The sequence below is a fragment of the Eretmochelys imbricata genome, chromosome 4 (assembly GCF_965152235.1).
Source record: "Eretmochelys imbricata isolate rEreImb1 chromosome 4, rEreImb1.hap1, whole genome shotgun sequence".
Taxonomy (NCBI): domain Eukaryota; kingdom Metazoa; phylum Chordata; order Testudines; family Cheloniidae; genus Eretmochelys; species Eretmochelys imbricata.
This window is the reverse complement of record NC_135575.1, coordinates 145008988-145022449: the sequence shown is the minus strand read 5'-3', so window position 1 is coordinate 145022449 and position 13462 is coordinate 145008988.

Genomic DNA, 13462 nt, shown 5'->3' with positions numbered 1-13462 from the left:
GCAGTTCCATATACACACCATCCTCTATCCCTGCACACAGCCCCCGATCCCGCAGACCCCAGCCCCCATCTCAGCACAGCCCCCCAGCCCCCAGCCCTTTTCCCCATCTCAGCACACAGCCCCCCAGACCCAGCCCCCATTCAGCACACAGCTCCCCAGCCCCAGCCCCCATCTCAGCACCCAGCCCCCCAACCGCCAGCCCTTTCCCCATCTCAGCACACAGCCCCCCAACTCCCAGTCCCCCTCTCAGCACAGCCCCCAGCCCCAGCCCCCATCTCAGCACCCAGCCCCCATCTCAGCACAGCCCCCCAGCCCCCAGCCCTTTCCCCATCTCAGCACACAGCCCCCCAACTCCCAGCCCCCATCTCAGCACACAGCCCCCCAGACCCCATCTCAGCACACAGCCCCCCAACTCCCAGCCACCATCTCAGCACACAGCCCCCAGATCCAGCCCCCATTCAGCACACAGCTCCCCAGCCCCAGCCCCCATCTCAGCACCCAGCCCCCCAACCGCCAGCCCTTTCCCCATCTCAGCACACAGCCCCCCAACTCCCAGTCCCCCTCTCAGCACACAGCCCCCCAGCCCCAGCCCCCATCTCAGCACCCAGCCCCCATCTCAGCACAGCCCCCCAGCCCCCAGCCCTTTCCCCATCTCAGCACACAGCCCCCCAACTCCCAGCCCCCATCTCAGCACACAGCCCCCCAGACCCCATCTCAGCACACAGCCCCCCAACTCCCAGCCACCATCTCAGCACACAGCCCCCCAGACCCAGCCCCCATTCAGCACACAGCTCCCCAGCCCCAGCCCCCATCTCAGCACCCAGCCCCCCAACCGCCAGCCCTTTCCCCATCTCAGCACACAGCCCCCCAACTCCCAGTCCCCCTCTCAGCACACAGCCCCCCAGACCCAACCCCCATCTCAGCACCCAGCCCCCATCTCAGCACAGCCCCCCAGCCCCCAGCCCTTTCCCCATCTCAGCACACAGCCCCCCAACTCCCAGCCCCCATCTCAGCACACAGCTCCCCAGACCCAGCCCCCATCTCAGCACACAGCCCCCCAACTCCAATGCACCTCTCATCTGAGTACCCCCGAACTCCATGCACCCATTCCCCCTCCTCCAAGCACCCAGCCCCCACCTCCTCCCATCTTCAGGCAGCAGGGCCCCAGTGCTGACCCTCGTCCTTCAGTTCCATACATTTCCCTTTGACGCCACCTTGTGGGCACAGCCTGCCTCCTGCGGGCCAAACTGCAGCCTGCCCCGGGAGTCGGGGCTCCGGTGCGCAGGGCTGGGGGGCTGGCACACCCAGGTGCGGGGTGGGTGGAGGACAGTTCTCTCGTTCCCAGGCCTCCTCCTCCGAGCACCCAGCACCCCGAACCCCCTGCACCCCCAGGCCTCCTCCTCCTCTGAGCACCCAGCACCCCGAACCCCCTGCACCCCCAGGCCTCCTCCTCCGAGCACCCAGCACCCCGAACCCCCTGCACCCCCAGGCCTCCTCCTCCGAGCACCCAGCACCCCGAATCCCCTGCTCCCCCAGGCCTCCTCCTCCAAGCACCCTGAACCCCCTGCATTCCCAGGCCTCCTCCTCTGAGCACCCAGCACCCTGAACCCCCTGCACCCCCAGGCCTCCTCCTCCAAGCACCCCGAACCCCCTGCACCCCCAGGCCTCCTCATAGAATCATAGAATATCAGGGTTGGAAGGGACCGCAGGAGGTCATCTAGTCCAACCCCCTGCTCAAAGCAGGACCAATCCCCAACTAAATCATCCCAGCCAGGGCTTTGTCAAGCCTCCTCCAAGCACCCCGCACCCCCTGCACCCCCAGGCCTCCTCCTCCGAGCACTCCGCACCCCCTGCACCCCCAGGCCTCCTCCTCCCAGCACCCCGAACCCCCTGCCCCCCCAGGCCTCCTCCTCTGAGCTCCCCACCCCACAGATGGGGCAGGGAGGAGGGTGCTGTCCCTGCTGCTCGGCTGGGTGGAGGGGAGCTCAGAGCACCTCTGCGCAGCCAGCCCCAAGGCAGTGATCCAGGGCAGGCCCCTCAGTGGTCAGCGTTCAGGTGCCTCCTGGCCCAGGGGTGGGCAGTAACCCAGCGGCAGTAACCCAGATTGAGGAGGAGGGGCACTAGTCCCTGCATGCCTTTGGCATGGGGGAGCAGGGCCGCAATGATCGGGGGCAGGTCCCTGCCCCCACTGTCCCAGGGACATGCCCCAGAGATCCTAGGACAGGCTTGGATAGGTCAGTGAGAGCTCATGGCCAGACGGGACTGTTAGCTGATCCCGTCTGACCTGCTGCCCAGAGAACGGCCCCTGTTGCCCGGGAGCCCAATAACTGGGGTGGGAGAAGTCAGCTAGGGCCACATTGTTACGCTTGATCTGGACCCAGACCCACCCAACCTGAGCCCGGGAACCCTGTCATTTTCCAACCCGACGCTGACCCTTTCCTACAAACCGGAGTCGGTGTCGCTGCCCCGTCCTGGGGTGGGCTCCTCCTGCCCACGGGGTGGGCACCGGCATGGGCGGCTGTGCGCCCACTCCTGTGTGTGTGCTGCCCAGCGAGGGGTGCTGCGACTCACTCACTCCGCAGCGCGCCCAGTGCAGGGAGGCGGCCAGCAGGAGCGGGACACACAGCCACGGCCACTGCTTCAGCCCCACCCTGCCTGAGCCCCTGGGGCTGGGCGTTTCCTGACCTGACCCAAACCCAAGGCTTGTGTTGGGTCCCATCGGGGCTGGGCTGGGTTGGGTTGCAGGGCCCTACTGTGTTGTGCTCAAACGTCTTCAGAAAGGCAGCCAGCTGGACTTGGAGACGTCAAGGGATGGAGACTTGCCCACTGGCCTCAGGAGTTGTTGCAAAGGCTGATCACCTGCACTGTGAAAAAAAGGGGGCCTTCGTTCGAATTGGAATGTGTCTGGTTTCGACTTCCAGCCACTGGCTCGTGTTCGGCCTCTCTCCGCTAGGCTCCAGAGCCCGACAGTCCCTGGGGATTTTCTCCCCAGGGAGGTATCTACCCATGTGATCACGTCACCCCTCAATCTTCCTTCTGCTAAACTAACCAGGTTGCCTTCCACCTCCCACCGTCACACGTTTTCTCCAGCCCTTAAATCCTTCGGTGGCTCCTTTCTGCCCCGCTACAATTTTCCAAAATCTTTAAAAAATGTTGGCACCAGAACTGGACGCAGGATCCAGTGCTGGTCTCCCCTCTGCCGTATGCAGAGGGAAAAGCATCTCCCTGCCCCTGCCCACTACGCCCATTGATAGCTCCCAGCAGCACCCTGGCAGCTCATGGTCAGACGCTTCTCCACTACCACCCCTAGGATCTTTGTCCAGGATCCAGCCTCAATTCTGTAGCTTTGGCCTGCAGTCCTTGGTCCTCCACCACAAAATGGCTGGAAATCTAGCCCAGGCCCCTGGCTATGGCAGGACCAAGTAAATCCAGAGGGCCCCTGATGCGGGTTTGTCCCACCTGTTGTTAAAAACCTCCAGTGATGGGATTCCACAAGCTCCTCCAGACACCTGTTCCAGAGCTTAGCTCCCCCGAGAGTTCAGATGGTTTTTCCTCTCATCTAACCTGAATCTCTCTGTAGTGCAAACGAACCCGACTACGTCTTGTCCTACCCGTGGTGGACATGGGGAACAATTGGTCGCCGTCCTCTTTATAACAATCTGTGCATATCTGCAGACTGTGATCAGGTCCCCCCTTAGCCTTCTCTTCTCTCGGCCAAACATGCCCAATTCTTTCCACCTGTCCACACAGGTCAGGCTTTCTCACCTGGCTTCCCTTTTTCTTGCTCTCCTCTGGACTCTTCAGTTTGTCCACCTCCCTCCCGAAGCGCAGTGCCCAGCATTGGACACAGGACTCCAGCTGAGGCCTCCCCAGTGCCGAGCAGAGCGGGACAATGACCTGCAGTTGAGACACCCCAGAAAGATCTTAGCTTCTTATGCCACTGCAGCACATTATCAGCGCACACTCGATCTGCGACCCACTAGATCCCTCAGCTCCTTTCCAGCAGCGCGACCGTCTGGCCAGGGAGTCCCCCGCTTGTAGCTGGGTGTTTGATTTTTCCTTCCTAAGTGCAGTTGTTTGCATGTGTTTTTATTGAATTTCATCCTATTTATTTCAGTCCAATTCTCCAATGTATCAAGATCATTTGATGTAGAACTTCACATTTGGATGCATTAAACCCATTTGTTGGAATGAGCCCAGCATACCAAGCGATCCAAGTCTCTGTTCCTCTGTCCTCATCGTTATTTACCACCAATATTTGTGTCATCCACACACTATAACAGCAGGGATTCCATATTTACTTCCAGATCAATGATGAAGATGGTGACTAGAGTCGGGCCCGTACTGATTTCTGTGGGCCCCCCTAAAAATGCCTCCATTCAATGGTGATCGTCCACTATTTTAGGAGGTCTGTCAGTTAGCCAGTTCTTAATCCATTCAGCTTGTGTTCTGCTGATACTGTGTAATCAGCTAATTTTGTAATCAGAATGTTTTGTGGCACTAAGTCAAATGACTTACAAAAGGCTCACAGTATGTTTCATTAAAAGAACAGGAGGTCAGCTCCCAGACTGCTGCGCTGGGCAACACAGCATGGGGAGGAGGTGACCAGCCCTCTGTGAAGGAAGAAGTGGTTCGGGACTATTTAGAAAAGCTGGACGTGCACAAGTCCATGGGGCCGGATGCGCTGCATCCGAGAGTGCTAAAGGAGTTGGCGGATGTGATTGCAGAGCCATTGGCCATTATCTTTCAAAACTCATGGCGATCGGGGGAAGTCCCGGACGACTGGAAAAAGGCTAATATAGTGCCCATCTTTAAAAAAGGGAAGGAGGAGGATCCTGGGAATTACAGGCCAGTCAGCCTCACCTCAGTCCCCGGAAAAATCATGGAGCAGGTCCTCAAGGAATCAATTCTCAAGCACTTACACGAGAGGAAAGTGATCAGGAACAGTCAGCATGGATTCACCAAGGGAAGGTCATGCCTGACTAATCTAATCACCTTCTATGATGAGATTACTGGTTCTGTGGATGAAGGGAAAGCAGTGGATGTATTCTTTCTTGACTTTAGCAAAGCTTTTGGCACGGTCTCCCACAGTATTCTTGTCAGCAAGTTAAAGTAGTATGGGCTGGATGAATGCACTAAAAGGTGGGTAGAAAGTTGGCTAGACTGTCGGGCTCAACGGGTAGTGATCAATGGCTCCATGTCTAGATGGCAACCGGCATCAAGTGAAGTGCCTCAAGGGTCGGTCCTGGGGCCGGTTTTGTTCAATATCTTCATAAATGATCTGGAGGATGGTGTGGATTGCACTCTCAGCAAATTTGCGGATGATACTAAACTAGGAGGAGTGGTAGATACAGTGGCAGGTAGGGATAGGATACAGAGGGACCTAGACAAATTGGAGGATTGGGCCAAAAGAAATCAACAAGAATAAGTGCAGGGTTCTGCACTTAGGACGGAAGAATCCCATGCACCGCTACAGACTAGGGACCAAATGGCTCGGCAGCAGTTCTGCGGAAAAGGACCTAGGGGTGACAGTGGACGAGAAGCTGGATAGGAGTCAACAGTGTGCCCTTGTTGCCAAGAAGGCCAATGGCATTTTGGGATGTATAAGTAGGGGCATAGCCAGCAGATCAAGGGACGTGATCATTCCCCTCTATTCGACATTGGTGAGGCCTCATCTGAAGTACTGTGTCCAGTTTTGGGCCCCACACTACAAGAAGGATGTGGATAAATTGGAGAGAGTCCAGCGAAGGGCAACAAAAATGATTAGGGGTCTGGAACACATGACTTATGAGGAGAGGCTGAGGGAACTGGGATTGTTTAGTCTGCAGAAGAGAAGAATGAGGGGGGATTTGATAGCTGCTTTTAACTACCTGAAAGGGGGTTCCAAAGAGGACGGTTCTAGACTATTCTCAGTGGTAGAAGATGACAGGACAAGGAGTAATGGTGTCAAGTTGCAGTGGGGGAGGTTTAGGTTGGATATTAGGAAAAATTTTTTCACTAGGAGGGTGGTGAAACACTGGAATGCGTTACCTAGGGAGGTGGTAGAATCTCCTTCCTGAGAAGTTTTTAAGGTCAGGCTTGACAAAGCCCTGGCTGGGATGATTTAATTGGGGATTGGTCCTGCTTTGAGCAGGGGGTTGGACTAGATGACCTTCAGGGGTCCCTTCCAACCCTGATATTCTATGATTCTATGAGGACTTGTGGCACCTTAGAGACTAACAAATTTATGCGAGCATAAGGTTTCGTGAGATACATGGATGTCATGCATCGGATGAAGTGAGCTGTAGCTCACGAAACCTTATGCTCACATAAATTTGTTAGTCTCTAAGGTGCCACAAGTCCTCCTGTTCTTTTTGCGGATACAGACTAACACGGCTGCTCCTCTGGAACCTGTCAGTATGTTTCATGTATGCAGTTACCTCCGTCAGCCAATCTTCTTATGTCATCGAAGAATTGATTCAGGTTTGCTGGACGTAAAAACACGTCATCCGCCATTAATAACATTCCCACCTTTTATTCTTTGTCGTTTGACTCCCATATCGGCTTTCCCATGATTTTGCCCATGATTGAAGCCAGGCTAAGCAGCATATGGTGACCCAGGTCAGCCCAGCTGCCCTTCTGGAAGCGTGGCATAGACGTAGCACTCTGCCAGCCTTCTGGAATTTCCCCAGGGTTCCCAGGTTGATTTCAAATCAACCTCAGCAGGCCGGAGAGCTCTTCAGCCAACTCTTTCGGGACTCATGGGTGCAAGTTATCTGGGCCTGCTGATTTGAAAACGTTTATCCCCCCCAGTAGTTGTTGGTTTACATCCTCTTTGGTTAATAATGGCCTGGAAAGTATTTCATCATCCTCACATGATACAAATACTTCTTCCTGCTCCTTTCCAGATATAAAATATAAATATTTATGAAACACTTCTGCTTTTTCTGCAACATTGTAACAATTTTACCCTCTCCATCCATTAATCCATAGACTCATCGCTTGCAAGGCCAGCAGGGACCATTGTGGCCATCTAGTTTGAGCTCCTGCATGGCACAGGCCAGAAACCAGCCCCAAATCATACCTAGAGCAGAGCTTGTAGCAAAACGTCCAATCTTGATTGAGAGATGGCCAGGGATGGAGAATCCCCCACGACACTTGGTGATGTGTTCCAATGGTTAATTCCCCTCCCTGTTAAACATTTACCCCTTATTTCCAGGCTGAATTTCTCTAACTTCAACTTCCAGCCACTGGATTGGGTTCTACTTTTGTCTGCTAGATTGAAGAGCCCGTTATTAAATGTTTATTCCCCATGTAGGTACTCTTACACTGGGAACAGTTCAGGCATTAACCTTCTCTTTGTTCAGCTAAATAGATTGAGCTTCTTGAGTCTATCACTTATAAGGCAGGTTTTCTAATCCTACCCTACCAGCCAGTCCCCCACCCCATCAGCTAGCCAGCCCCATACCCCACCAGCCAGCCTGCCCACTTCATACCCTGCCAACCAGTCGCATACCCCACCAGTCACCCAGCCCGCCCTGTTACCTGCACACATTCTCTGTTTTACACACACTAGGGCACCCACCCTTACCCAATTCCTAGGGCTCAGGACATACTCTCTGTGCAGGACCTTTCACCAGTGAAAGAGCCTTACACAGTAATATCCTTATCCTCTATTTATTAACCATTACCAAGCAGAATACACACACTAAGCATACAGTGCTAGGCTCACCAGTCCTGATCAGGCAGGCAGACTTTCCCTGTTGGCCAGGCAAGGTCGGTCTCGTCTGGATTCTGGTTGCTGCACATCTCAGTCATGCAGAGGATTCTTAACAGCTCTGATCTTAGGCTGTGTCTTAGAGGTGAGTTCTTCTTCTTCTTCTTCCAGGTCTTTCCTTCTTCTTCTTCTTCTGTTCCTTCTGCTGGTCTCCTTCTTGGACCCCAGTTTAAATAGAGAAACTTGAGTCCTGCTTAGCTGTACCTTAACCAATCATTGTACTAAGTTATTACTAAACAATTCTCTAACCAATCCTAACATGTTGTAAAACAATCTTTTAACCAATCATACCCCACCACCTTAATTGATTTACACCTAGCAAAATTAGTTATGCAACAGACAGACACAATCAAAGAGCCAGACAGAGACCATAAAGACAAAACAATAAAGAAATGAGGGTTTCACAACCACAACTGTTGATAAGTGGTTTCTTGCCAGACAGAATTCTGTCAAACTAAGTTTTCTTTAACCATCTTAAGCTCTGTTTCTCTCTCTGGTGATGGTGGGAGCTGTTAGGACAGGAGCTTCCTTAACAGCCCGATATGACATCGTTTTAATGTAATTTAGATGGACTGTAAGGATGTGACTTCCTGCTTCTTGGCTTATGGCTGCTGCTCTCCTAACCTGGCTGCAGACAAAGGCCTTAGGCCTTATACCCCCATACCCTGCTAACTAGCCCCACATTCCACCAGCCAGCCGGCCGCATATCCCACCAGCCAGACCCATACCCCACCAGCCAACCAGCCTGCCCCATACTCCACCAGGCAGCCAGCTTGCCCCATACCCCACCAGCCAGCCAGCTTGCCCCATACCCCACCAGCCTGCCCTGTACCCCACCAGCCAGCTGGCTGCATATCCCAGCAACCCGCCCCACATTCCACCAGCCAGCCAAACCACCTGCTACCCCACCAACCAGCCCCATATCCTATCAGCCAGCCAGCTTGCCTGATACCCTGCCAGCCTTCCCCATACCCCACCAGCCAAACAGCCAGCCCCATACCCCACCAGACAGCCAGCTTGCCCCATACCCCACCAGACAGCCAGCTGCATATCCCAGCAACCCTGCCCCACATTCCACCAGCCAGCCAACCCACCCCTACCCTGCCAACCAGCCCCATACCCTATCAGCCAGGCAGCTTGCCCGATACCCTGCCAGCCTGCCCCATACCCCACCAGCCAAACAGCCAAACCCATACCCCACCAGCCAGCCAGCTTGCCCATACCCTGCCAGCCAGCCCCATACACCGCCAGCCAGCCCCATACTCCACCAGCCAGCCCCATACCCCACCAGCCAGCCAGCCTGCCCCATACCCCATCAGCAAGCTAGCCAGCTACATATGCTGCCTGCCTACCAGCCAGCCAGCCCCATACCCCACTGGCTGGCTAGAACACAGTACAACAGGGGCTGCCCCAGACTAGGGCTCATAGCATTGACCCATCTTTGTTCCCATTTCACACCCTGCAGCAACACGTGGGCCAAGTGGGCCTGGAGTAACCAGTGCACCGGGCTCAGGGCTGTGGCCCAGGGGAGTTCTGAGCAGGGCACCGACTCATTCCCCATCTCCCGAACCTGGCGAGGAGAGAGAGCCGCCAGCACAGAGCATGCCCTCCCATCATAGAATCATCAAAGATCAGGGTTGGAAGGGACCTCAGGAGGTCATCTAGTCCAACCCCCTTCTCAAAGCAGGACCAATCCCCAATTAAATCATCCCAGCCAGGGCTTTGTCAAGCCTGACCTTAAAAACCTCAAAGGAAGGAGATTCCACCACCTCCCTAGGTAACGCATTCCAGTGCTTCACCACCCTCCTAATGAAAAAGTTTTTCCTAATATCCAACCTAAACCTCCCCCACTGCAACTTGAGACCATTACTCCTTGTTCTGTCATCTGCCACCACTGAGAACAGTCTAGATCCATCCTCTTTGGAACCCCCTTTCAGGTATAGAATCATAGAATCATAGAATATCAGGGTTGGAAGGGACCCCTGAAGGTCATCTAGTCCAACCCCCTGCTCGAAGCAGGACCAATTCCCAGTTAAATCATCCCAGCCAGGGCTTTGTCAAGCCTGACCTTAAAAACCTCTAAGGAAGGAGATTCTACCACCTCTCTAGGTAACGCATTCCAGTGTTTCACCACCCTCTTAGTGAAAAAGTTTTTCCTAATATCCAATCTAAACCTCCCCCACTGCAACTTGATACCATTACTCCTCGTTCTGTCATCTGCTACCATTGAGAACAGTCTAGAGCCCTCCTCTTTGGAACCCCCTTTCAGGTAGTTGAAAGCAGCTATCAAATCCCCCCTCATTCTTCTCTTCTGCAGACTAAACAATCCCAGCTCCCTCAGCCTCTCCTCATAAGTCATGTGTTCTAGACCCCTAATCATTTTTGTTGCCCTTCGCTGGACTCTCTCCAATTTATCCACATCCTTCTTGTAGTGTGGGGCCCAAAACTGGACACAGTACTCACTGGACACACTGCTGACTCATATCCAGCTTCTCGTCCACTGTCACCCCTAGGTCCTTTTCCGCAGAACTGCTGCCTAGCCATTCGGTCCCTAGTCTGTAGCGGTGCATTGGATTCTTCCATCCTAAGTGCAGGACCCTGCACTTATCCTTATTGAACCTCATCAGATTTCTTTTGGCCCAATCCTCCAATTTGTCTAGGACCCTCTGTATCCTATCCCTCCCCTCCAGCGTATCTACCACTCCTCCCAGTTTAGTATCATCCGCAAATTTGCTGAGAGTGCAATCCACACCATCCTCCAGATCATTTATGAAGATATTGAACAAAACCGGCCCCAGGACCGACCCTTGGGGCACTCCACTTGATACTGGCTGCCATCTAGACATGGAGCCATTGATCACTACCCGTTGAGCCCGACAATCTAGCCAGCTTTCTATCCACCTTATCGTCCATTCATCCAGCCCATACTTCTTTAACTTGCTGGCAAGAATACTGTGGGAGAGCGTGTCAAAAGCTTGCTAAAGTCAAGGAATAACACGTCCACTGCTTTCCCCTCATCCACAGAACCAGTTATCTCGTCATAGAAGGCAATTAGATTGGTCAGGCATGACTTGCCCTTGGTGAATCCATGCTGACTCTTCCTGATCACTTTCCTCTCCTCTAAGTGCTTCAGAATTGATTCCTTGAGGACCTGCTCCATGATTTTTCCAGGGACTGAGGTGAGGCTGACTGGCCTGTAGTTCCCAGGATCCTCCTTCTTCCCTTTTTTAAAGATGGGCACTACATTAGCCTTTTTCCAGTCATCCGGGACTTCCCCCGTTCGCCATGAGTTTTCAAAGATAATGGCCAATGGCTCTGCAATCACATCCGCCAACTCCTTTAGCACTCTCGGATGCAGCCTATCCGGCCCCATGGGCTTGTGCTTGTCCAGCTTTTCTAAATAGTCCCGAACCACTTCTTTCTCCACAGAGGGCTGGTCACCTCCTCCCCATGCTGTGCTGCCCAGTGCAGTAGTCTGGGAGCTGACCTTGTTCATGAAGACAGAGGCAAAAAAAGCATTGAGTACATTAGCTTTTTCCACATCCTCTGTCACTAGGTTGCCTCCCTCATTCAGTAAGGGGCCCACACTTTCCTTGACTTTCTTCTTGTTGCTAACATACCTGAAGAAATCCTTCTTGTTACTCTTAACATCTCTTGCTAGCTGCAACTCCAGGTGTGATTTGGCCTTCCTGATTTCACTCCTGCATGCCCGAGCAATATTTTTATATTCCTCCGTGGTCATTTGTCCAAGCTTCCACTTCTTGTAAGCTTCTTTTTTGTGTTTAAGATCAGCAAGGATTTCACTGTTAAGCCAAGCTGGACGCCTGCCATATTTACTATTCTTTCTACACATCGGGATGGTTTGTCCCTGTAACCTCAATAAGGATTCTTTAAAATACAGCCAGCTCTCCTGGACTCCTTCCCCCTCATGTTATTCTCCCAGGGGATCCTGCCCATCATCCCCACCATCTGGCCTCACATCTGCAGCGCTGCCAAGTGGCACCCCCTGCGGAATTAGCATGGAGCATGCGATCCCCTCCCGCTCCATCAGCACCCACCACAAAGGGGGGATTAGCCACTTTGTCCGCTTCAGCGCCCTAGCCTCCTGCACGCTCCAGCACTCTCCAGCTCTGTCCTGGCCCCTCCCCAACAGCCTCAGAACAGACAGCAGTGCCCCTTCCCCCAGTGCCTAGCCATCGCCCCAGTAAACCAGGCCACCCCCAGACCCTCTCTGCACACTGCCATGCTGACAGCGGCAGGAGCACAGACCACAGCCGGCAATACGGCAGAGGGATGAGATGGATTTCCAAGAGCCAACAGCTACCGCTGTCAAAATGCAGTTTCCTACCCCAGCCTGGCTCATCCCTGGGAACAATGCTGAGGGGATCTCGGAGATGGAGGGTCAGAAGAAGAGGTGCTGGAGCAAACTGAGGGTGTGAAAGGCCGGGAGCCCCAGGACCCAGCTGGTCCAGCCCTAGGTTCTGAAGGAGCTTGAGTCTGAAGCAGTTGAGCTGCTAACAGAAAGAGTCCGGTAGCTCATTAAACACAGTTGCTTCTCTGGAGGAGGCAGAACATATTGCACCTGTACTTTCAAAAGGTGCTAGGGTTGGTCCAAGGAATTATAGACCCCTCAGCCTCCCAGCTGCCACTGGGGCATTGGCTGAGTTGATAATTAAATATCGAATAAAACCAATCACCTGGAAATCATGGTCCGATGGGGTCAGTCGAACCATCAGGGATCTGCAAAGGGAAATTGTGCCTCTTGGAACGGGGTGAACGTGTCCGCAAAGGAGCGGATGAAAGAGACCAGCTGATGTAGCTATTCAGACTTTCAAAAGGCCTTTGACAGGATCCTGGGCAAGGGGCTGTTGAGTCACCATGGGGTGAGGGGCAAAGTATTGTCCGGGATCAAACCCTGCAGAGGAGACAGAGAACAAAGCGTAGGATTCAATGGACAGTTTCCATGCCAGTGGGAGGTTCGCAAGGGGAGCCATGAGGCCCAGTGCTAGATCCCAGGTTGTTTAATACATTTATTAATGATCCGGAAAGATGGGGTGAGAAGGGAGGTGGGAAAATGTGCAGCTGACACTGTTATTTCGGCTAGTCAGGACCAGAGATGATTGTAAGGAACTTCCGAGAGACCTGACTGAGCCAGGGGAATGGGCACCAGGATGGCAGATGAAATTCAAGGTGGACAGATGCAAAGTAAAGGAGGACTTGTGGCACCTTAGAGACTAACCAATTTATTTGAGCATGAGCTTTCGTGAGCTACAGCTCACTTCATCGGATGCATACTGTGGAAACTGCAGAGGACATTATATACACAGAGACCATGAAACAATACCTCCTCCCACCCCACTCTCCTGCTGGTAATAGCTTATCTTAAGTACTGCACATTGGAGGAAACAAGGGTCTGGACTAACTGGATCAAGCCAAAAGAAAAGGAGTACTTGTGGCACCTTAGAGACTAACCAATTTATTTGAGCATGAGCTTTCGTGAGCTACAGCTCACTTCATCAAATAAATTGGTTAGTCTCTAAGGTGCCACAAGTACTCCTTTTCTTTTTACGAATACAGACTAACACGGCTGTTACTCTGAAACCTGGATCAAGCCAAGAAACTCATCACCGTGGGCAGCTAAATGAGAGCTTGAGCCAATGTGCAGCTGTGGGCAAAGCAGCAAACAAAGTCTTTGGCTGCATGGGG